The 23,082-nt window shown below is 42.8% G+C and overlaps 1 protein-coding gene across 2 annotated transcripts in view; it reads left to right on the top strand.

Annotated features, from left to right (window-relative positions):
- Nucleotides 1-23,082, top strand: part of PCDH11X (protocadherin 11 X-linked) — a 1,941,173-nt gene that overhangs the window by 799,943 nt on the left and 1,118,148 nt on the right. The gene's annotated exons all lie outside the window — the stretch shown is intronic.

Here is a 23,082-nt window from a genome sequence, read left to right as displayed (position 1 = left end):
ATTTATTTTAACCTGTGACTTTGTAAAAACGCTTTTTACTGAAGGTGCGGCTACTGGGAGAAAATCGACTTATTTCCTCCTGGGAGACGCTGGCTTTAATTCATGTGATTGTGCATGTATCGGTTACAGTCGCCGGCACGTTTCAGCGCATCCGTGTACAGCACAGTGTTCAGTATAGCGACCGGTGACTGTAATCGCTCCATGCACGACTCCCCCGGGGTGTAATAACTTCATTTTTTCCCAGTAGTGTGACCAGGCAGCAGTGTAGAGCTATTTTTTGGCAGATTAATAGCATTTTCCAAGCTGGCTGATCGCCTTTAAGTAGAATAACATTTTGGTTTGGTTTTCCCAGGGAAGGCCAATCACTTACTTCAGCCTTTTTTTTGGCTAGGTGGCATGGAGATGTATCCTACACCAGTAAGATTGTGATCTTGCATTGCAACAATGTATCAAAGCTTCCTACGATTTCCTACTGTGACTGCAACTAAGTCATGAATGTTTCCAAATGTCTTTCATATTATATGTCTGGCCACAAGTTGCACGAATGATTTTACCTAAGAATTTCTGTCGCATGATTCTTGTCATTAACCTCTCAGCCTTGGGAAGATGAAGCAGCGGAGAACTCCGTCAGAACCTGGGACAAATTTGACAACCCAAGCTTATATTCCAATTCGGGATTCCATTTTATAAGTCTGTAATGTGGGCATTAAAGGAGTCGTCCAGGACTCGAAAAAACATCAGATTTATTCTAAAAACAGCGCCACTCCAGTCTACAGGATATGTATGGTATTGCAACTTGGGTCTACTAAAGTGTATGTGGCACACACAACAGGGGCAGGCGTTTGGCCCCGGGAGGTGTCTGTATACTGTGCTCTATTTAGAGGTAACATATTATCTGGTGCCTATGTCTTTTTCTATGTCTTAGTGCCACTTGTGCATTTTACACAGGGCTCTGATAGTGATACTTTATTTATACTTTGGTTTTGTGTCCCTGTGTATAGATGGCGCCTGTATTTATTGCTATATGACATTAGACTCTGACTTAGAATATTGCCAGTTGTTTGGATATATTTTTATGACCCCGTCCCGGTTTCATACGCCTGTGTAACATCTTGGTCGGTGCAGCGTCCCCGTTATCCGGGTTGCACCTTAGCCTTACCCGTTCCATAATTGTCCCATTATGATGTTTTATTATTAATAAAGATTTTTCCATATTTTGTATCACATGGACTGTAAGATCGTTTTTTCGGGCCCTTGTGACCCACGTCTATGTAGACAGATGTAGCGCTATTTAAGGAAGAAGCAAGCTGCTGGTCATAAACATACTGGTTCAAATGACTGATAAAGGAAAGCGTATCGATCCATAACAATCACATTTATTATGTAAGGTTATACACATGGGAAGAAGGAATCAATGTCACCATTACACACTGAATGGGAAACCACTGGGTAAATCTGACAGGGAGAAGGACTTGGGGATCCTAGTTAATGATAAACTTACCTGGAGCAGCCAGTGCCAGGCAGCAGCTGCCAAGGCAAACAGGATCATGGGGTGCATTAAAAGAGGTCTGGATACACATGATGAGAGCATTATACTGCCTCTGTACAAATCCCTAGTTAGACCGCACATGGAGTACTGTGTCCAGTTCTGGGCACCGGTGCTCAGGAAGGATATAATGGAACTAGAGAGAGTACAAAGGAGGGCAACAAAATTAATAAAGGGGATGGGAGAACTACAATACCCAGATAGATTAGCGAAATTAGGATTATTTAGTCTAGAAAAAAGACGACTGAGGGGTGATCTAATAACCATGTATAAGTATATAAGGGGACAATACAAATATCTCGCTGAATCTAATATTTTTAGGATTCATTTTGCACAAATCCAGCAAAATGGCGGTCATGATGTGCGTCGCCTTTGCACGTGATTGCATGAGGCCAATGGCTGACCTGACGGGTGTAGAGTAAGCGTTAGAAGAACCAACCATGGAGACAGAAGGGAGGCGATATAAGGTCGTCTGGGCTTCAGCCGTTACCCTTTCCCTCCATTTAATCTGCTGCCTGAATCATCCCCAAGATTATTTCTAGTTATTAGCAAATCGTAATTTGTTTTTTGTAAAATGTTGTCTAGTATTTAATGATATGAGGGCGCAGATGTAAATGGGGCAATGGAAAATGGGGACAATAATTAACAAACCTAAATTAATATTCAGGAATATAGAGAAAAGGAATAAAACCCATATGGGAGTGATTCCGTTGTCACGCAACAATTACAGAAACCAAATTAATGACTTTGGCCGTCATTAAAGTCCATTTTGAACTCCATAATAGTGCCACAATTTAATCGTTGGGTGTAACAATGCATAAATAGACGGGTCTGCCATTCAGGGATCTCAGAAAGTTGAGTTGTAACTCATTTGCAGATGGAAAGGCGGCCATATTGAACTGACATCTATTTTCCAGTAAGGATACTGTATCATTGAGAAAAGTTTGTCAAACGTTGAGTGACCGCTAAGGACGACTCAAGGTCACGTCTTTCCTTTTGGAACTTATTGTTTATTTTATCAGAAGATGCTCTTTAATATTCTCCTGAAGTCCGATAATGGTCGATTCGTCAATGCATCGCCGGAGGTGGACAAACGGGCACCAAGCGTGGTCCCAGCCTTTGGGCTACAGAAGAGAAAACTTGAAACATTGTGTCGTCTATAATTAACTTGGAATAAATAGAGGCGCTATTGGATTCGGCTCGTCTGATGGAAATAAAATCTTTTGGCCTTCCCTGGAGGTCTCTCAACGTTAAAGAACTGAGGGGATGGGAGACGAGAGAGGTTTTCTCATCGAAGCTGTCGGAGCGTTCAGTGTCTTTCTGAACAAGAATAATGCTCTTAATTATACTATCACTGTGACAAATCACTTGTGATCTGGCAATTGAGTCTCCCCCGAGACTGATGCTGTCTATCGCTTTAAAAGCTCTGAGTGGGAAGTCAACAAATTGCTAGTATGGGATGGGAGACACCTTCATATTGGAGCAAGAGCCGAGCGAACGGCCTTCATGTAGCATCGTTAGTATCGCACTGTCTGCAGAGTAGATGTTCCCTATAGAAGGTCTCAATAATTGGCCTCCAGATCGGGGGGACCACCAATTCAGAAGGATCATTGGTCACATGAGCTGTACGGGAGACTATGCAGGAAGTAGGGTGTCAAAAATTAAAATAAAAAATAGGAATTGTTATTTTACGGCAAATTTAGAGAACTTGAAGTTAGTGGATTCACGAGGCGTCCGTAGTCGTAGAGTTTATAAATCTATTATACTGATTTGCATTCTCGCAATAAATGCTAATGCAAACATTTTGGGCTCTACTGACTTTTTTGGGTCACGCATGGATCTGTATTACAAATCTATCACTTCCAATGATGCCATAGAAGAGAAGCAGGACAAAGGCACAGCTGTATGACCTCGGGTTGATGAAGATGCACACACACCAGGGATTACGGGTGACACTCCCAAAGAAAAATAATCTGTTTGTCTATAGAAAAGAAAGCGGATTGGCACATACCGTCCCGTGCAACAAAATCCTTTATTGAGGCATCATCCTACCAAGAGCAGGCAGATAAAACAGTGACCTGTTGAAGCGCAATGTAAACGTGAAATGATCGTCATCTGTATTTGCTCCACTATTTTATCTGCCTGCTGTTGGTATGATGATGCCACAATAAAGGATTTTGTTGCACGGGACGGTATGTGCCAATCCGCTTTTTTTTCTATGGACTTCCAATCATGCACTTATCATTTATCAAACCCAAACACCTATTTTGGGGGCCCACAGGAAGGATCTTGTGATCTTGAAGCTCAAATTAAGTTTTATGAACTTACGATGTTTCTGGGCTTACATCTTTAAAAAAAAAAAAAGTCACAAATATTGATACATTAGTCGCTTATCTCGCCATTCAATTGGCACTTGCTACATCTGCCTCCTAACACCATTGACATCAATGGAAGAAAATTCTGAATCGTTTTTCATTGCTTGTCGATTTGTGGTTCTGATTCACTAATATTGTGGGTATTGGTAATTGTTCTGGGTTTAAATAATTCCTTTTTAATGGGAATTGGAAATATTGAATGGCACCATTTGTTGCAATCATAATATCGGTATTAGATAGAGATGAGTTGATTGATACAATGCAAATTGAACTTTTAAGAATTTGCTGATCGTGGAGAATTTGAACAATTTCTGATTAAATTAATGGGAATCGCCTAAAGTGGTCAACGCAATTTTATGCAATGCAGAAGATTGCAGATCAAAAGACTTCACATACAAACATACAGGCTTCCCCATAATGTCTTGCAGCTAGCACATCACATGTTACACCACAGCCAATCCAAAGAGACTTTCGAAGCCTGTATAAAAGCAGAGGCAGGGAATGCAGCAGATATTTTGGAGTAAAACTGGAAGGCGAGAGGACGTCACTTCTCGGCAATAGAAATTGGAGAAAGGCCGCAAAAACTGAAGAAACTACAGAGAGAGAGTGACAGCACAGCTCTGAATATTAGGGTGATGATTACCGCTACTTACCCATATTTGCTGAGCTCACTTTGATAGTAGTAAGGCTGCGTTTGTCCTAAAGAGTGTGTGATGGGTTGTCTTCTGTCCTAGTAGACCTTAGACCGTTACAGCCGTCTTTTTAGGGCACTTGGAAGCTTCACGGTAATTGAAATTCACGGTGAATAAATTACCTGCAAATCATTTTTAAAAAAAAAAAAATAAGTGCAGAATGCGAGAAATTTAAGTTTCAAAAGTTGTAGCAAAAAAAATGTGTGCATTTAAGTGTCCCCAATGGCCTCATCTTAGGTCATCTTAGGTCATTAGGCAAGCATTTTGGCTAATTGGTGGAGAGAACCTTGGCTGGAACCAGCGATGTCGGCGTGAATGTTGAGGGTAGAGACGTGATGTCCTGCGCTGGCGCATGGAAGGTCAGCCGCGGTCCTCAGCTGCTGGCACCGATCGGCCGGTAGCCAGTCCGTCCATTAGTGGCGATTGCCGGCAGCGCAGCTCATTAATCGGCATTGCCATCCAGACCGTAGACATATGTTTTTGAATGTGACTTTCTTGATTATTTTTTTTATTGTAGCCATTGTCCATGCGGTATTTAAAAGCGAGCTAATTAGCCGTTCATCAGGAAATTGAACCCGTCTTTGTCTTAAATCCTAAAGGGACAATTCTGTGCGTCACTGGCCGCTCGCCAACATACATTATACCGTCTCCGCACAGGGGGGACATTACACACGCTCATCACCAATTGTATTCTTTACCTTGGAATTGCTTTTCCTTTTTGGGATCCTCATGTAATGAATGAACCAGTGACTCGCCCGCGCCTTTCTCTGTGATATTATCAGGTGGGGCCGACTATTCCCCCTCGGACGTCAGTTCTCATCAGTCTCCTCGTGGCTCACTTCGTCTGCTGTATAATTGAACAGAAAGTGTCGCACAAGTGCCAAGTCTATTTTGTAAACCTCTCCTGGTCTCGAAATGAGCAGTTCACTAAGTGCAAATTGGTTATGGGAATACAAATACTCTTTTTTTTATCATTATGGTAATGGCCTCTTGATGAGACTGTAATGAGTGAACACAAGTTAACACAAAATTTGCTAATTAATTCTGAAGGTAGAATTGAATTTTTTTTTTACAATCACCAAAAACAAAGGAAAAAGACCGAGAACAGACACATAAATGACTAAATGGCTGACATTATCGGCACATTACCATGTTAAAACGTCATAAAGGTTAACCTCTTTATGAATAAACATTGTAAACGAGGTTTAAAAATATCCATAAAACTGACGAATCGACTGCTACGATACAAGGAGATATTTACTGGAAAAAAATAATCAAATCAATCCTGAAAAAGGCAGAAATATTCTGGAATGTGCGATCAATGATTTATAAATGTGCTGAACACAAAATACTGTATGGAGAATAAGACTATAATACCGCCACTATGTCCAAGATATAACTACTATAATAATTTGCCTATGTACAAGAATATAACTGCTATAATACTGCTCCTATGTACAAGAATATAACTGCTATAATACCGCTCCTATGTACAAGAATATAACTATTATAATACTGCCCCTATGTACAAGAATATAACTACTATAATACTGCTCCTATGTACAAGAATATAACTACTATAATACTGCTCCTATGTGCAATAATATAAATACTATAATACTGCCCCTATGCACAAGAATATAACTACTATAATACTGTCCCCTATGTACAAGAATATAACTACTATAATACTGCCCCTATGTACAAGAATATATCTACTATAATACTGCTCCTATGTACAAGAATACAACTACTATAATACTGCCCCCTATGTACAAGACTATAACTACTATAATACTGTCCCTATGTAGAAGAATACAACTACTATAATACTGCCCCTATGTACAAGAGTATAACTACTATAATACTGCCCCCTATGTACAAGAATATAACTACTATAATACTGCTCCTATGTACAAGAATACAACTACTATAATACTGCCCCTATGTACAAGAATATAACTACTATAATACTGCTCCCTATGTACAAGAATATAACTACTATAATATTGCCCCCTATGTACAAGAATATAACTACTATAATACTGCTCCTATGTACAAGAATATAACTACTATAATACTGTCCCTATGTACAAGAATATAACTACTATAATACTGCCCCCTATGTACAAGAATATAACTACTATAATACTGCCCCTATGTACAAGAATACAACTACTATAATACTGCCCCTATGTACAAGAGTATAACTACTATAATACTGCTCCCTATGTACAAGAATATAACTACTATAATATTGCCCCTATGTACAAGAATATAACTACTATAATACTGCTCCTATGTACAAGAATATAACTACTATAATACTGTCCCTATGTACAAGAATATAACTACTATAATATTGCCCCCTATGTACAAGAATATAACTACTATAATACTGCTCCTATGTACAAGAATATAACTACTATAATACTGTCCCTATGTACAAGAATACAACTACTATAATACTGCCCCTATGTACAAGAGTATAACTACTATAATACTGCCTCCTGTGTACAAGAATATAACTACTATAATACTGCTCCTATGTACAAGAATATAACTACTATAATACTGCTCCTATATACAAGAATATAACTACTATAATACTGTCCCTATGTACAAGAATACAACTACTATAATACTGCCCCTATGTACAAGAGTATAACTACTATAATACTGCCTCCTGTGTACAAGAATATAACTACTATAATACTGCTCCTATGTACAAGAATATAACTACTATAATACTGCCCCATATGTACAGGAATATAACTACTATAATACTGCCCCATGTACAAGAATATAACTACTATACTGCCCTCTATGTGCAACAATAAAACTGTCATTGGCTACAGCAGAACAAAGTGAAGATACTGGAGTGGCCATCTCAGTCTCCTGACCTCAGTATCATTGAGCCACTCTGGGGAGATCTCAAGCGCGCAGTTCATGCTAGACAGCCCAGGAATTTACAGGAACTGGAGGCTTTTTGCCAAGAAGAGTGGACAGCTTCATTATCTGAGAAAATAAAGAACCTCATCCACAACTACCACAAAAGACTTCAAGAGTCATTGATGTTGGAGGGGGCAATACACGGTATTAAGAAATGGAGTATGTGAACCAGGCCTCTGATTGTACTTGGATATTGAGACTGTAAAACTTTCACACCATTAGTCTAATCCAATTAAGGATTCATTCTGATCTCAGGTTGTTTATTTAAATGCTTATTTATTATACTGTGCCTCTTTTTCCCTTTTTTGTTTGCTTGTGCCTATATTTGTGTTTCTTCAGAAACTTTGTTATACCATGCCTGAGGAAGAGACCTAAGAAGTCCCGAAAGCTTGTAACATCATTTATTTTATTATTGTTAGCCATTATAGGTATCATAACTACAAGATTATCCTGTTTTTCCCACTGAGAGCTTTCTACGTGGACACGTTTAGGTTTATTAAGCTTTTACGCCATTTGCAGCCGTTGGTACCTGACCATTATTTGTCATCTATTGACATTTTTTTCTGTAATTTGCTAATTACTATTGCTTTGTGTTTTTACAGTTTTGTAGAAGAACGGAGAGACAGAAACTTTCCGCTTGTGTCTCGCTCTGCAATCCGTTTTATACAATGTTCTGGGGAGGGAGTTATTAATTTCATGTGTACACAACGTGGGACAAACCTAGTGCGGCGTGTGGTTTGAGGATAGAAGTAGTGTACGCGTTAGAACTCGCTACTTACTGTACAAAGAATTACATCTACGCATCTCCAAAAATCATGGCAACCAGAACTGGGTGATTATGAGAAAACGCAAAAATGTTCAGATGCTCGTTTCGAGTAACTAGTATAACAAGAATCAATGGGAAATCCAAGTATTTTTTTTGGAAAACCCTACAAGGACCCTACAAGGACGTCCAAGGGGGCAGTGAACATGTTGATATGGATTAAAAAAACGTGCTGAAAGGAAGGAGAAAAGCACGGGAGCATCCGAAAGACCCCTGGAGGCATCTCTGACCCCCAGATCGCTACTGAGAACTATGGGGTCACACTTTTACTCCACTTTAAGGACCGACAATAACACATTCAAAACTGAACAGAAATTGGAGTTCACGGGATAAAAAAAAAAAGTTAAACATTTTTACTTGTGTAATGACTTGAAACAAAAAATTGAGAAAGGATTTAACCCCTTTACCCCCAAGGGTGGTTTGCACGTTAATGACCGGGCCAATTTTTACTATTCTGACCACTGTCCCTTTATGAGGTTATAACTCTGGAACGCTTCAACGGATCCCGGTGATTCTGACATTGTTTTCTCGTGACATATTGTACTTCATGATTAGTAACATTTCTTTGATATTACTTGCGTTTATTTGAGGAAAAAAAAACAAACGTAAATTTGGCCAAAAATTTTGAAACTTTCACCATTTTCCAACTTTTGAATTTTCATGCCCTTAAATCACAGAGATATGTCACACAAAATACTTAATAAGTAACATTTCCCACGTCTACTTTACATCAGCACAATTTTTTAGGGAGTTATAAGAGTTAAAAGTTGACCAGCGATTTCTCATTTTTACAACACCATTTTTTTTTTAGGGACCACATCACATTTGAAGTCACTTTGAGGGGTCTATATGATAGAAAATACCAAAATGTGACACCATTATAAAAACTGCACCCCTCAAGGTGCTCAAAACCACATTCAGGAAGTTTATTAACCTTTCATCTGCTTCACGGGAATTTTTGGAATGTTTAAAAAAAAAATGAACATTTAACTTTTTTTCACATACTTTTTTATTCAGATCCAATTTGTTTTATTTTACCAAGGGTAACAGGAGAAATTGGATGCCAAACGGTGTTGTATAATTTCTCATGAGTACGCCGATACCCCATATGTGGGGGTAAACCACTGTTTGGGCGCATGGCAGAGCTTGGAAGGGAAGGAGAGCAATTTGACTTTTCAATGCAAAATTGACAGGAAATGAGATCAGACGCCATGTCACGTTTGGAGAGCCCCTGATGTGCCTAAACATTGAAACCCCCCACAAGTGACACCATTTTGGAAAGTAGACCCCCTAAGGGACTTATCTAGATGTGTGGTGAGCACTTTGAACCTCCAAGTGCTTCACAGTATTTTATTAAAAATAAAAAAATCATATTTTTTTCACAAAAATGATTTTTTAGCTTCCAATTTTGTATTTTCCTAAGGGGAACAGGACAAATTGTGCAATTTGTCCTGAGTACACTGATACCCCATATGTTGGAGGAACTACTGTTTAGGTGCATGGCAGAGCTCGGAAAGGAAGGAGCGCCATTTTGGAATGCAGGCTTTGATGGAATGGTCTGCAGGCATCGCGTTGCTTTTGCAGAGCCCCTGATGTGCCTAAACAGTAGAAACCCCCCACAAGCGATACCATATTGGAAAATAAATCCCCAAAGGAACTTATCTAGATGTATTGTGAGAACTTTGAACCCCCAAGTGTTCACTAAAGCTTAAAACGCAAAACCGTGAAAATAAAAAACAATTTTTTCCCACAAAAAAATATTTTTTAGCCCTAAAATTGTTATTTTTCCACAGGTAACAGGAGAAATTGGACTACAAAAGTTTTTGACCAATTTGTCCTGAGTACGCTGATACCCCATATGTTGGGGTAAACCCCTGTTTGGGCACACGGGAGAGTTTGGAAGGGAAGAAGCACTGTTTTACTTTTTCAACCCAGAATTGGATGGAATTGAGATTGGACATCATGCTGGGTTTGCAGAGCCCCTGATGTGCCTAAACAGTGGAAACCTCCCAATTCTAACTCCAACCCTAACCTGTTATAGTCTGGTGATTATGGAGCGACATGAGACTAGCTCTGAGCAGGTGGTATCTATACTGACCGCAGTCCCTAAGCTCAACACACAACTAGAAGCAGCCGTGGATTGCTCCTAACGCTCCCTAGGCAACTCGTCACAGCCTAAGAGCTAACTTCCCCTAAAGACAGAAGCAGGAAAACTATCTTGCCTCAGAGAAAATCCCCAAAGGAAAGACAGCCCCCACATGTAATGACTGTGAGAGGAGAATGAAATGACATACGTAGTATGAAACAAGATTAAGCACAGGAGGCCACTTCTAGCTAAAAAGGAAAGTACAGGAAAGAGCTCTGTGCGGTCAGTAATAAAAACTAGAAAAAGTCAACCGCATAGAAATGCAAAAATCTCCACACCTAACTAAAGGTGTGGAGGGCAAACTCTGCTGCCCAGAGCTTCCAGTTTAGCTAAATAGATCCATACTGATAAACTGGACAAATGAGCAAAAAACAAGACAGTACAAAACAACAAGTCCACAATAAGTGAACCACAAAGGACATAGAAGGACTTAGCTTTGCAGAACTTGGTCAGAGAGTCAGGACAATCTAAAGAGCAATGACTCCAGGCAGAGACAATTGACAACTGGCATTGATTGAGGGCTAAGGCCAGACTAATATAGCCGAGCCCAAAAGACAATCAAAGGAAACAGCTGAGAAGCTAAATCCAAGAAGCAGTCATACCACTAAAGACCACAGGAGGAGCCCAAGAGCAGAACTCACAAAAATACTACTTACAACCAAGAACGGAATTCACAACAGTACCCCCCCTTGAGGAGGGGTCACCGAACCCTCACCAGAGCCCCCAGGCCGATCAGGACGAGCCAAATGAAAAGCACGAACCAACTCGGCACTCGGCAGCATGAACATCGGAGGCAACAACCCAAGAATTATCTTCCTGGCCATAACCCTTCCACTTGACAAGATACTGAAGCTTCTGCCTTGAAAAACGAGAATCCAAAATTTTCTCAACCACATATTCCAACTCCCCCTCAACCAACACCGGGGCAGGAGGATCAACAGATGGAACAACGGGCTTCACATATCTCCGCAACAAAGATCTATGGAAAACATTGTGGATGGAAAAAGAAGCTGGAAGGGCCAAACGAAAAGACACAGGATTGATAATCTCAGAAATCTTATAAGGACCAATAAACCGAGGCTTGAACTTAGGGGAAGAAACCTTCATAGGGACATGACGAGAGGATAACCAGACCAAATCCCCCACACGAAGCCGAGGACCAACACACCGACGGCGGTTAGCAAAACGCTGAGCCCTTTCCTGGGACAACGTCAAATTGTCCACCACATGAGCCCAAATCCGCTGCAACCTGTCCATCACAGTATCAACACCAGGACAATCAGAAGACTCAACCTGCCCTGAAGGAAAAACGAGGATGGAAACCAAAATTACAAAAGAAAGGCGAAACCAAAGTAGCCGAACTGGCCCGATTATTAAGGGCAAACTCGGCCAACGGCAAAAAAGTCACCCAATCATCCTGATCAGCAGACACAAAGCATCTCAAATAGGTTTCCAAGGTCTGATTAGTTCGCTCAGTTTGGCCATTTGTCTGAGGATGGAACGCTGAAGAAAAAGACAAAACAAACCCAAGAAAAAAAAATGACTTAAAACTCCTTTTCTTTTCCTTCTTTTGAGAGGCATTCAGTTCAATTTTGGCCAGTTGTACTGTTATGGTCTGGTGATTATGGAACAACATGAGACTAGCTCTGAGCAGGTGGTATCTATACTGACCGCAGACCCTAAGCTCAACACACAACTAGAAGCAGCCGTGGATTGCTCCTAACGCTCCCTAGGCAACTCGTCACAGCCTAAGAGCTAATCACCCCTAAAGATAGAAGCAGGAAAACTATCTTGCCTCAGAGAAAATCCCCAAAGGAAAGATAGCCCCCCACATGTAATGACTGTGAGAGGAGAATGAAATGACATACATAGTATGAAACAAGATTGAGCACATGAGGCCACTTCTAGCTAAAAAGGAAAGTACAGAAAAGAGCTCTGTGCGGTCAGTAGAAAAAACTAGAAAAAGTCCACCGCAGAGAAATGCAAAAATCTCCACACCTAACTAAAGGTGTGGAGGGCAAACTCTGCTGCCCAGAGCTTCCAGTTTAGCTAAATAGATCCATACTGATAAACTGGACAAATGAGCAAAAAACAAGACAGTACAAAACAACAAGTCCACAATAAGTGAACCGCAAAGGACATAGAAGGACTTAGCTTAGCAGAACTTGGTCAGAGTGTCAGGACAATCCAAAGAGCAATGACTCCAGGCAGAGACAATTGACAACTGGCATTGATTGAGGGCTAAGGCCAGACTAATATAGCCGAGCCCAAAAGACAATCAAAGGAAACAGCTGAGAAGCTAAATCCAAGAAGCAGTCATACCACTAAAGACCACAAGAGGAGCCCAAGAGCAGAACTCACAAAAAAACTACTTACAACCAAGAACGGAATTCACAACACTAACCCCAACACACCCCTAACCTAATCCAAACCCTAACCATAACCATAACCACACCCCTAACCCTGACTTTAGCCCCAACCCTAACCCTAATGGGAAAATGGAAATAAATACCTTTTTTTATTTTATTATTTTTCCCTAACTAAGGGGGTGATGAAGGGGGGTTTGATTTACTATTTATTCCGTTTTTTTAGCGGGTTTTTATGATTGGCAGCCATCACACACTAAAACACTTTTTATTGCAAAAAATATTTATTGCGTTACCACATTTTGAGAGCTATAATTTTTCCATACTTTGGTCAACAGAGTCATGTGAGGTCTTTTTTTTTGCAGAACGAGTTGACGTCTTTATTGGTAACATTTTTGGACACGTGACATTTTTTGATTGCTTTTTATTCCGATATTTGTTAGGCAGAATGAACAAAAAACAGCTATTCATGAATTTCTTTAGGGGGGGCGTTTATACCGTTCCGCGTTTGGTAAAATGGATAAAGCGGTTTTATTCTTCGGGTCAGTACGATTACAGCGATACCTCATTTATATCATTTTTATGTTTAGGCGCTTTTATACAATAAAAACTATTTTATATAAAAAATAATTATATTTGCATCGCTTTATTCTGAGGACTATAACTTTTTTATTTTTTCGCTGATGATGCTGTATGGCGGCTTGTTTTTTGTGAGACAAGATGGCGTTTTCAGCAGTACCATGTTTATTTATATCCTTCTTTTTGATCGCGTGTTATTCCACTTTTGTTTGGCAGTATGATGACAAAGCATTGTTTTTTGCCTCTTTTTTGTTTTACGGTGTTCCCTGAAGGGGTTAACTAGTGGGACAGTTTTATAGGTCGGGTCGTAACGGACGCGGCGATACTAAATATGTGTACTTTTATTGTTTTTTTTTATTTACATAAAGAAATGTTTTTATTGGAACAATATTTATCTTTTTTTCTGTATTTAGTTTTTTCTTTTTAAATATCTTTACACAGTGTAATTTTTTAAAAAACTTTTTTACATTGTCGCAGGGGGACATCACTGTATAGTGATCTGATACTGCACTGCAGGGCCCGGAAGAACCCTCGGCCATCTTGGATCCGCGGCCAGCAGGGAGGAGAACGGAGGAGACCCCCGGGACAGCGCGATCACATCACGTTGTTCTGAGGGTCTCAGGGAAGCACGCAGGGAGCCCCCTCCCTGCGCCATGGTTCCCTATGCCATCGGAATGCTGCGATCTTGTTTGATTGCAGTGTTCTTGGGGTTAAAGTGCCGGGAGCGATCCGTGACCGCTCCTGGCGCATAGTGCCGGATGTCAGCTATGATAATCACAGCCCCCCAAGGAAGCCCACGCGAAACGCGCGTCGGGGCTGCAATTAGGACACACACTGGCAGAGACTTATGGGTAAGACCTACATTTCTATATAGGATGTTCTCTTTGACTGCGTACATACCAGTGCCTTAGAAATACTCATATTGGGAATATGTCGTTTATTGTCCCCTGTTTTTTTTTACCTGCACTATGCATGCTTAAAATAGACCTCATGGCAATTGGTTTGCAGGGTGACTTTTTGCATATATATGTGCAGGTTAACCCATTTATGCTACTTTTAGGGTTGTATGTCCTTCACACATGAGTTCTGGATGTGCCTTGTCTTTTTTAGTCAGTCTATTAATGTATGTGTATATTTAGAAAATAAAATATTCTGTACACTTTACTCACATAAGTTTTGGACTGTCTGCTCCGTTGAGCTATTTGTAGGATTCTTATAACACCCTTTTAGTAGACCTATCCACCTCAGGAAGGAGGTTCTCCTTGTAGCGTGGGTCTAACAGGGTGAATAACAAGTATTCTCTCTTTGTGAAGATGAATGTAACGTGAACCTGATTTGAATGGTCCGCCACCTTTAGGCCATGTTCACACAGTGCGTTTTTTACCGCGGAACCGCGGCGGTTTTGCCGCTGCGGTTCCGCAGCTGTTTTCCATGCAGGGTACAGTACACTGTACCCTATGGAAAACAGGACACACTGTGCACATGGTCCGGAAATTGTAAAAAAAAAGACGCGCTGAATAGCTCCCGGAAAAAAGAAGGAGCATGTCAATTCTTTTTCCGGAGCCGCAGCGGTTCTGCACCCATAGACCTCCATTGTGAGGTCCAAACCGCAGTAAAACCCGCAGATCAAAAATATATCTGCGGGTTTTACTGCGGTTTGATGTGCAGAACCGCTGCAGCAGGAAGTGCGGGGAGCGGGCGGAAGTGCGTGGGCGGAGTGTGGCTGCCCCCCCCGTGTTCCGATCCCGCCCCCCCGTGCTCCGATGCCCCCCCCCAGTGCTCCGATGCCCCCCCCAGTGCTCTGATGCCCCCCCCGTGCCCTAATCTCCCCCCCTTATACTCACCCGGCGTCCCGGTGTCCGTCCGGCCGTCTTCTCCCTGGGCGCCGCCATCTTGCAAAATGGCGGGCGCATGCGCAGTGCGCCCGCCGAATCTGCCGGCCGGCAGATTCGTTCCAAAGTGCATTTTGATCACTGAGATATAACCTATCTCAGTGATCAAAATAAAAAAATAGTAAATGACACCCCCCCCACTTTGTCACCCCCATAGGTAGGGACAATAAAAAAAATAAAGAATTTTTTTTTTTTTTTTTTCACTAAGGTTAGAATAGGGGTAGGGGTAGGGTTAGGGGTAGGGTTAGGGTTAGGGTTAGGGGTAGGGTTAGGGTTAGGGTTGGGGTAGGGTTAGGGTTAGGGGTAGGGTTAGGGGTAGGGTTAGGGGTAGGGTTAGGGGTAGGGTTAGGGTTAGGGGTAGGGTTAGGGGTAGGGGTAGGGTTAGGGTATTTTCAGCCATTTTAACCCTAAAAAAATTCCTAGAAAACACACAGACTCTGGCTAGAAAACTGCATCAAAAAAACGCATCAAAAAACGCATCAAAAAACGCATCAAAAACGGACCAAAAAAGGACCAAAAAAAGGACCTGCGTTTTCTGCCAAGAGCTGCAGTTTTTTAAAAAACAGTCAGGAAAAAAAAAGGATGGAAATCCTGAACGTGTGAACATACCCTTACACTTCCAAAAAAAAGCACCTGGTGATGTTTTTTGTATGTATAAATAAAGAAACTACACAGTTTGCAGAACTTTCAACCATTTGAGTGCGGCTGATTTTTCCTATACTTGTAACGTGAGGGTCACGGGAAATGCAGTGGTAAATAAAGGTGGTTATTTGTGCCAAGCTCCCTACATCCAACAATTCCCTGTCTCCACCATGATCAGTAACTCTTCATCTCCTCTTCCTTCTTCTCCATCTATTCCTCATGATTCCTCTTCTCGGCCCATCCATGTGCGAGCTTCTCAAAAAGCCTCAGCAGCATGTACAGTGTGGAGTTGCAGCATGTCGTGACTAGGGTTGAGCGAAACGGGTCGGCCAGATTCAGAAGTCGCCGACTTTTGGCAAAGTCGGGTTTCATGAAACCCGACCTGACCCCTGTGTGGGGTCGGCCATGAGGTCGGCGATCTTCTGAACTGGAATCGGAATTCCGATACCGATTCCCGATATGTTTAAGATATCGGGAATCGGTATCGGAATTCATATTAATGTGTAAAATAAAGAATCAAAATAAAAAATATTGAAATACTTACCCTCGGACGCGCCCTGGTTGTAACCGGGAGCCTTCCTTCCTAAGAATGAGCGCCTGAAGGGCCTTCGATGACATCGCGGCTTGTGATTGGTCGCGTGAGCGGTCACATGAGCGTCACGCGACCAATCACAAGCCGCGACGTCATCTAAGGTCCTTCAAGCGCTGATTCTTAGGAAGGGAGGCTGCGGGTTAGATCCAGGGCTCAGCCTGCACATTGTTGACCCAGTGTGCTGTCAGGAAAATGTAGCGTATATTCCTAATAGGTATATATTCACCCTCGGAGTTTCGTGTTTCGGCCGGCCCCGACCCCGACTTTTCTATAGGATCGGCCGATTTCACTCGACCCGACTTTTGAAAAAGTCAGGTTTCGTGAAATCCGACCCGATCCTATAAAAACAAAAGTCGCTCAACCCTAGTCGTGACGTCACACATCAGTCGGTGAGCTGGCACTTGCATGCTCTGCTGCAGCTTTATCTGACTTGTGAAAATGGACGCTGATGCACTGTACCTTGAACAGAAGCTCTGACAAAATCTGAGTAGGCGTTCAGAAACAGGTTTAGCATGTGGGCCAACCATGGTATGTGTGAGTTTGTCAAGCTTCATAGCTGCCACCGGGTTATGGTCATTATCACACATGACCATGCCTGTTTGGAGGGCATCCTGCTGATGTGGAGGACGTACTCTCAGATGGCAAATCGGAGATGAAAAATTATGAGGAGCAGGAGAGGGTACAGGGAAAGGTGAAAGAAACCCTGATTGAAGTAGGACCAGCAATCCTCAGCATCAGTAGCGCATGTGCCTTGCCATCATGGGATTCCGCCTCAGCCTGCACATTGTTGACCCAGTGTGCTGTCAGGAAAATGTAGCGTCCCTGGCCACAAGCGCTTGTCCATGTGTCAGTCATTAAGTGTACAATCCCAGTAAGTGCATTTGTAAGGGCACAAGTGATGTTCCTTGACACTATTTCCTTGAGAAATGGTGGCGGCTGGAGACCAAGTACCGAGTGATGGCTGCCTTCATGAGTCGGCAGAAATTCTTTGTGTCTACAAGTCTGAATGGCAGCATTTCCTCAATAAGCAGTCTGGAAATATGTCCATTTAGCATTTTGGCCTGTGTTGGGTGGGCGGTTGGGAACTTTCTTTTTTGTTCCAAAACCTAGGGTAGGGACAGATGAATACCGTGCTGAGAAAAGTTTTTGGAAGTGCCTGATGATGGTGCCTCAAAATGTGCAAGAATAGGTGCAGGGAGGGAGGCATCTGTGCCAGTGTTTTGGACAGGGGACTGGGAAGCACCTAGCACAGGGGAAGATGCAGTGCTGGCACAAATCGTGGACTCATGCGTTTGGCCCACCGAGTTGGTGCTTAGATGATGTGCCTGATCATGCTGGTATTGGTTAAGCTCTTAGTGGTCAGGTCCCTGACTATCTTGACATGGCACAAGTTGAAATGATATTTTTTTGTCTCAGAACTCTCTATAAAAAAAAAGCCGTAGACTGGGGAGCACCTAACTCTTTCACGGAAAAATTAACTAGCGTCAGTGCTGTGCGAAACAGTTACCCGCCTTCTACCTCTGATCACCCCACTGGCCGCTGCATCTTTTTGCTTGTTTTGGTGCAGCCAATCCCTCCCCATCAGTGCTGCAGACCTTTCTTTGCATGCCAGCTTCCCAGGTTGGGCAGGTGACTTAACCATCCACCACCTCATTTTCTACAGCTGCACCCTGGTACTCCTGATTATGAAACTTAACAGCAGTCAGACTTATCGGCAACTGTGTCTCATCATCCTCTACCACCTGACACAAAATTTGCACCTCACCATCATTTTTTTTCTGGTGGTGGCTGCTGTAAATTTTATGCATCACTGCATAAAAGAGATGCCAAAACGTAGATCTGGGGATTTATTATGATGGAATATAGGCTGAACTGGATGGACAAATGTCTTTTTTCGGCCTTACTAACTATGATACTAAAATCAAGAAATTATGTTGTAAAGAGCTCCTTGGAGTGTCCTACTGTTAGATCACTGGTCTTCTGGGACTCAACATGGTGGAAGGAAGGAGAATTGGGGTGAGGCTGGTGAAACTGGACTATTTGGAAGACTGGGTGGTGCTGGCAAGCATGCTAGAAGCATTATCGGCTATCCAACCAACCTGTTCACTCTAGTGTGGCTTGAGAACTGATGCACCGTGCCTCCCTGCAAAGTGGAACAAGAACCTATGTTTCATGGATGGGTACCTGTTCTTTTATAAACCCTGATGATGTCACATGGCCAGCCAATCACAGTAATACTGCTACCAAGATGGAAACATCATTACAGTGACTGACAGGGAATCCTAGCATGCTTATTGGCTGTGTAATAGGCGCCAAACATGCGGGGTGGGGATTCAAGCTTCAAATTTGAGCACCAGCCAATGTTTGTCAAGTGTTGATCACATCCGAGCACCCAGATACTCGAATGATATCTGTTGTGAATTCTGTGGCCAAGCTCCCTCCTGTGGTCGTGAGTGGTACCTCGGCTGGTTCTGTCTATGAGCTTCCTTTGGTGGATGAGAGTGGTACTACGGCTTCTGAGTTTCCTTCCTCAGGTGATGAGGTTAAGTCGTTAGGTGCTGCTCTATTTAACTCCACCTAGTGCTTTGATCCTGGCCTCCAGTCAATGTTCTAGTATTGGTCTTGCTTTCTCCTGGATCGTTCCTGTGGCCTGTCTTCCTGCATAAGCTAAGTTTTGCTTGTGTTATTTTTGTTTGCTATTTTTTCTGTCCAGCTTGCTATATTGGTTTTTCTTGCTTGCTGGAAGCTCAGGGGCGCAGAGGGAGCACCTCCGTACCGTTAGTCGGTGCGGAGGGTCTTTTTGCCCCCTCTGCGTGGTTGTTTGTAGGGTTTTGTGTTGACCGCAAAGCAATCTATCCTATCTTCGGTCTGTTCAGTAAGTCGGGCCTCACTTTGCTAAATCTATTTCATCTCTGCGTTTGTATTTTCATCTCAACTCACAGTCATTATATGTGGGGGGCTGCCTTTTCCTTTGGGGTATTTCTCTGAGGCAAGCTAGGCTTATTTTTCTTTCTTAGGGCTAGCTAGTTTCTCAGGCTGTGCTCGAGGCGCATAGGACTGGTCAGGAGCGCTCCACGGCTACCTCTAGTGTGGTTGGATAGGATTAGGGATTGCGGTCAGCAGAGTTCCCACGTCTCAGAGCTCGTCCTATGTTTTTGGTAATTGTCAGGTCACTTTGTGTGCTCTGAACTTCAAGGTCCATTGTGGTTCTGAATTACCTGTTCATAACAGTACTGGAGGCCCAAAGTACTAATGCTTCTCAATAGAGGGAAAAGAGAAGTTCTGAGACCATTTTTTTTTCTTTGCACTGTGTTCTGTCTTTCTTTTCCCCTTTACATCAGGGTGGTTCAGAACACAGGTGTGGACATGGACATTCAGGGTCTGTTCTCTTTGATGGATAATCTCGCTATAAATGTACAGAATATTCAAGATTTAGTGGTTCAGAATCCTATGTTAGAACCTAAAATTCCTATTCCTGAGTTATTTTCTGGAGATAGAGCTAAGTTTTTGAATTTTAAAAATAAGTGTAAACTATTTCTGGCTTTGAAACCCCGCTCCTCTGGTGACCCAGTTCAACAAGTTAAGATCATTATTTCTTTATTACGTGGCGACCCTCAAGACTGGGCATTTTCCCTTGCGCCAGGAGATCCTGCATTATGTAATATTGATGCGTTTTTTCTGGCGCTCGGATTGCTGTACGATGAACCTAATTCAGTGGATCAGGCAGAGAAAAATTTGCTGGCTCTGTGTCAGGGTCAGGATGAGATAGAGATTTATTGTCAGAAGTTTAGAAAGTGGTCCGTGCTCACTCAATGGAATGAATGTGCGCTGGCAGCTATTTTCAGAAAGGGTCTCTCTGAAGCCCTTAAGGATGTCATGGTGGGATTTCCTATGCCTGCTGGTCTGAATGAGTCTATGTCTTTGGCCATTCAGACCGGTCGACGCTTGCGTGAGCGTAAATCTGTGCACCATTTGGCGGTATTATCTGAGCATAAACCTGAGCCTATGCAGTGCGATAGGACTTTGACCAGAGCTGAAAGGCAAGAACACAGACGTCAGAATGGGCTGTGTTTCTACTGTGGTGATTCCACTCATGCTATCTCCGATTGTCCTAAGCGCACTAAGCGGTTCGCTAGGTCTGCCACCATTGGTACAGTACAGTCAAAATTTCTTTTGTCCGTTACTTTGATCTGCTCTTTGTCTTCCTATACTGTCATGGCATTTGTGGATTCAGGCGCTGCCCTGAATTTGATGGACTTGGAGTATGCTAGGCGCTGTGGGTTTGTCTTGGAGCCCTTGCAGTGTCCTATTCCATTGAGAGGAATTGATGCTACGCCTTTGGCCAAGAATAAGCCTCAGTATTGGACCCAGCTGACCATGTGCATAGCTCCTGCGCACCAGGAGGATATTCGCTTTCTGGTGTTGCATAATCTGCATGATGTGGTCGTGTTGGGGTTGCCATGGCTACAAGTCCATAACCCAGTATTGGATTGGAAATCAATGTCTGTGTCCAGCTGGGGTTGTCAGGGGGTACATGGTGATGTTACATTTCTGTCTATCTCATCATCCACCCCTTCTGAGGTCCCAGAGTTCTTGTCTGATTACCGGGATGTATTCGATGAGCCCAAGTCCAGTGCCCTACCTCCGCATAGGGATTGCGACTGTGCTATCGATTTGATTCCTGGTAGTAAGTTTCCTAAGGGTCGACTGTTTAATTTATCTGTACCTGAGCACGCCGCTATGCGGAGTTACGTGAAGGAGTCTTTGGAGAAGGGTCATATTCGCCCATCATCGTCGCCATTGGGAGCGGGGTTCTTTTTTGTGGCCAAGAAGGATGGTTCGCTGAGACCTTGTATTGATTACCGCCTTCTAAATAAAATTACGGTCAAATTTCAGTACCCCTTGCCGCTGCTGTCTGATTTGTTTGCTCGGATTAAGGGGGCTAGTTGGTTCACCAAGATAGATCTTCGTGGTGCATATAATCTTGTGCGTATTAAACGGGGCGATGAATGGAAAACAGCATTTAATGCGCCCGAAGGCCATTTTGAGTACCTGGTTATGCCATTCGGGCTTTCTAATGCTCCATCAGTGTTTCAGTCCTTTATGCATGACATCTTCCGAGAGTACCTGGATAAATTCCTGATTGTATACTTTGATGATATTTTGGTCTTCTCAGATGATTGGGAGTCTCATGTGAAGCAGGTCAGAATGGTGTTCCAGGTCCTGCGTGCTAATTCTTTGTTTGTGAAGGGGTCAAAGTGTCTCTTTGGTGTTCAGAAGGTTTCATTTTTGGGGTTCATTTTTTCTCCTTCTACTATCGAGATGGACCCTGTTAAAGTTCAGGCCATTTATGATTGGACTCAGCCAACATCTCTGAAGAGTCTGCAGAAGTTCCTGGGCTTTGCTAATTTTTATCGTCGCTTCATCAATAATTTTTCAAGTATTGCTAAACCGTTGACTGATTTAACCAAGAAGGGTGCTGATGTGGTCAATTGGTCTTCTGCTGCTGTGGAAGCTTTTCAGGAGTTGAAGCGTCGTTTTTCTTCTGCCCCTGTGTTTTGCCAACCAGATGTTTCGCTTCTGTTCCAGGTCGAGGTTGATGCTTCTGAAATTGGAGCAGGGGCTGTTTTGTCGCAGAGAAGTTCTGATTGCTCGGTGATGAAACCATGCGCCTTCTTTTCCAGGAAATTTTCGCCTGCTGAGCGAAATTATGATGTTGGCAATCGAGAGTTGCTAGCCATGAAGTGGGCATTCGAGGAGTGGCGTCATTGGCTTGAAGGAGCTAAGCATCGCGTGGTGGTCTTGACTGATCACAAGAACTTGACTTATCTCGAGTCTGCCAAACGGTTGAATCCTAGACAGGCTCGTTGGTCGCTGTTTTTCTCCCATTTTGACTTTGTGGTTTCGTACCTTCCGGGCTCTAAAAATGTGAAGGCGGATGCCCTGTCTAGGAGTTTTGTGCCCGATTCTCCGGGTTTGCCTGAGCCGGCGGGTGTTCTCAAAGAGGGGGTAATTTTGTCTGCCATCTCCCCTGATTTGCGGCGGGTGCTGCAAAAATTTCAGGCTAATAGACCTGACCGTTGCCCAGCGGAGAAACTGTTTGTGCCTGATAGGTGGACGAATAAAGTTATCTTTGAGGTTCATTGTTCGGTGTTGGCTGGTCATCCTGGAATCTTTGGTACCAGAGATTTGGTGGCTAGATCCTTTTGGTGGCCGTCTCTGTCGCGGGATGTGCGTTCTTTCGTGCAGTCCTGTGGGATTTGTGCTCGGGCTAAGCCCTGCTGTTCTCATGCCAGTGGGTTGCTTTTGCCCTTGCCGGTCCCGAAGAGGCCTTGGACACATATCTCTATGGATTTTATTTCGGATCTCCCCGTCTCTAAAAGAATGTCGGTCATTTGGGTGGTTTGTGATCGCTTCTCTAAGATGGTCCATTTGGTGCCCTTGTCTAAATTGCCTTCCTCCTCTGATTTGGTGCCA

This window comes from Ranitomeya imitator, chromosome 2 (assembly GCF_032444005.1).
Source record: "Ranitomeya imitator isolate aRanImi1 chromosome 2, aRanImi1.pri, whole genome shotgun sequence".
NCBI classification, from domain to species: Eukaryota; Metazoa; Chordata; class Amphibia; order Anura; family Dendrobatidae; genus Ranitomeya; species Ranitomeya imitator.
Note: the sequence above shows the minus strand (reverse complement) of the source record. Positions and strands in the feature narration are given on the sequence as shown.